The sequence below is a fragment of the Arachis ipaensis genome, chromosome B01, assembly GCF_000816755.2.
Source record: "Arachis ipaensis cultivar K30076 chromosome B01, Araip1.1, whole genome shotgun sequence".
Classification (NCBI taxonomy): Eukaryota; Viridiplantae; Streptophyta; class Magnoliopsida; order Fabales; family Fabaceae; genus Arachis; species Arachis ipaensis.
In genome coordinates this window covers 135561250-135565007 of record NC_029785.2, presented here as the reverse complement: position 1 = coordinate 135565007, position 3758 = coordinate 135561250, and positions in this window count along the sequence as shown.

The following is a 3758-nucleotide window of genomic DNA, read 5'->3' as shown; positions in this document are numbered from 1 at the left end:
GTCATCACGTCATCACAGCCAACAACAACAATAATAACAAAACATTATTATTATTATTATTATTATTATTAACGACACTGTCACAACATAAATAAAACAATAATAACTTCTCCCTAACAATAATGTTAGATGATTATTGAATTCAATATTTGAATACCTAGCTGTGTAGTGATGGGACAGGACAAACACTATGGTCAATCCATCAGTCTCTTCATTGAAGTCTCTCTCACTCTATTTTCCATTTTATTTTTATCCTTTTATCCTTTTTTATCTCTTTTTTTTTACGTAAGATCGATCAATGCATATGCACATGTGTAGTGCTTCACTCTTATTATAAATTGCTTAAATTGCTATCTCCATGTAACAAATAATAAAATGAAAGAAAATGTTGATGATGAGGAAAGGAATCAAGAGAGTTTTGTCCTTAGGAGCAGCATATAGGGAGTAGGTAGGAAGGACAAATGGGTGATACATGCATAGACTCATCGTAATTAATTTGTTGCATGGTAGAATCTCGAGTTAGTTGGGTTGTTGCACTCAAGTAAACGATCGATACTATTCGTTATCTTCTGTTCACTACACTTTGCTATATTCGCAAGCCACCTCTCTTGCATCTTACTATTGGATCCTACTTTCTACCTATCTCCTTCTTCTTTCTCCTCTACCAATACCATTATATTTTATTTTATTTTATTTTTTGCATCTTACTGTTCATGTTACTCTATTATAAGTTTATAACCGCTCAATAATTCTGTCGGCGATGGATTTTTCAAATCGTTAACCTCGTAAAGATTTTTTTGTGACAAAATTTTACTGTCAAAAATACTAATAAATTTTTGACAAATTTTTTGTTGATAAAAAATAGAAAATTTTCTAAAAAATTAATGACAAATTTTAAGATTTCTCAATAATTCTATCGATACAATTGAAATTTTAATTTTAGATTATTACTGACGAAAAATTCACCTGTAATCGTTTAATAAATATGTCGCAAATTTAAATTATGACTAATTTATTGTTTGTACAAATACAAACTCGACTCATTTAAACAAAACTCTCTTTCTTGCACAACAATTAATTGTTAAAAAATTAATTTGTGTGTTCGTTAGTACAATTTCTTTAACTTTTTTATTTATAGTTCAGGTTAGTACAATTTTTTTATTATAAACTTGATTGATTTCTAGAAATTAAGTGTATGTTGTATGATAGACAAAATATTGTGTTATGTTATTACTTGTTTATATTGAAAATATTGATATAGATAAACATTAATAGAGCGTTGTATAATAGTCGAAATGTTGTTTGTGTTTGATGAATTATAAATACTAAAAACATTGAATTTATAAGAAATATCTTGACACAATCGAGAGTGAATATATGATAAATTGAATCTGACAAAAAGGGATATTAAATCTGAGTTTAATGATAAGACTGTACATCTCATGATAATACTACATGTTATGTTCTTAGATTTGATAAAAAAATATTTTTAATTGGTTTTAAATTGTCTAATTTTAAATTTTTTACTACGTTCATAACCATTTACCTTTTTTATAAAGCCCACTAAAGTTTAAAACCAGTTTTTTAATTATTCTCTATTTACCTTTTCATTCTAACACCAGATTAGATATTAGAGATTCTTTTGAATATGAAGAACATGCTATGATGAAAAATTATTTTGTATGCTAACTTTCTTTGTATATACATATTTATTGTTAAAGAGTGTATTATATTGTTTAAAACTTGGTTTATATAATTAATATAATCATCGTGCAATAAGAAAAATTTATAAAAAGTTAGCAAAGAAGTTGAGGCCTAACATACCAAGGCTCTCAAGTACAGGGTATTGATCTACCATCAATTCATAAGGACTTGATTTATAAGAAAGTGTGTGGTAAAATAAAAAAAAAAATCGAGTTTATGTAAAAGGGACATTCTTTTTTAACTCTATCAAATCTATAACCACATCTGTCTATTATGTATTTAGAAAACCATAGTCTATAAATTAGACTCTCATTTTTTATCTATAGAAACTGAATCATAATCTCAATGAAAAGCTTTTATAATGTGTTATTCAATATACATATGAGCATATTAGTAAACTATTAGATACATGATTGACTCTTTTAAAAAAGACTCACAAGAAGTTAGAAGAGACAATTAAAAAGACTAAGAAGGTAAAACTAAAACAAAAGAGATGGAATGAGATTTATGTTAATTATTATAAGAAAGTTAGGGTGTCAAGTAATTTCAATGTTGTTCCACTATCATTGTCGCCAGCATTGATCTCTTCGAATGAGTACTATAACAATGAGGAGGATGAAAGTGACACTCAGGATTATAGCTTATGTTTTAGTATGATTGAATATGATGTATTAATAAATTTGTGTTTATGTGTTAAATTAACTTATTTATTTTTAGTATTTTTCTTTTAATTTGATAATATCATTCACTTGTTTATTTTTTAAAATACTATAAATGTTCAAATACAAGTTGGATAAAAATTGGATGAAAATTTATTTTAATAAAATTTATATTTTTTTTGGTATGATTTGCAATGGAAAAGTCTAAAAAAAATTTGTATCTTATCTTACTGACAGATATATAGACGAAAAATCCATTTGTATTCAGAGTTGTAAATGTTTTTTAAGGTTCTAATTATCGAAAAATATCTGTACAGAAAATCTTTTAAAAATTATGACGCTTTTAGCAAAATGAATGAAGTGATTACTAAAGAACAGAAAGAAATCTATCTTTGATCCATTTGGCTCTGGATTTCTGAATTCAGAGTCTTTCCACCTGGTCCAAGGTTAGCTCTAACTGCCGCTGCAAAGCTATCTCAAGATTGTCTAGTTTCTTGTTTTTTCCATATGAGGCACCCAATTACAACCATAAATTGTCTTTTTTTCTTTTAAAGATATCCCCCAAAACCTCTTTCCTCCGAACCTCAATGTTATTCTTCTAAACATAATTACTATGCCCCTCCTAACTTTCATCCATCACTCTATCAAAATTACCATGCATTATTCAGAAGGACTCAAATTTATAGGACCTGTTCACCAAATCCATCATGTCTCCAATCTGCATTACACAATTCTCTATCTAATCTTTCGAAAACTTTGTCTCTACCCTCTTTCTAATCTCCACGAGATATCCAACAATTCGCAAACTCCAAGTATTTCCTAGGATTTGCCGGAATCCCCCCTTTCTTCTCAGGTGGACCAGATTCAAGATCATCTGCCACGCCTCTTTTCTCTCTTCTTGTCTAGGACTTACATAGACTATGGTTAGATTCCGAGGTTTCTACCATCTTTTTCTACTTTCATATTTTTAAGAGCTTGTTTGAAAAGGTAAGAATCAGAATTTATTCAGAAATTAAATTCTTTTTCAAATTTTAGAACAAACAAAAGTTAATAATTTTAGCCAATGAGTTATAGCTCAAATGGCATAGTCTTTCCATACTCAATTAAGAGGTTGCGAGTTCAAGTTTCCTATCTTTGGTAAAAAAAAAAAAATTAATAATTTTAATTTTTACATTTATTTTATTTATATAAGTGTGTGTAAGCATCCATTGAGTTTCCACATTTTTACCTCTCTTTTAAATTGAAAGAAAATTGGGCTTGAACAAGAAGGGGATGAACTTTGTTAATAGAACCCAAAATTTTGGTCATGTTAGAGAGACTGGGCCATCAAAAAAATGAAAAAGCCCAAAGTGAACAGAGAGATACAGAATGTGTGAGAGGCTGAGGGCAGGGGAA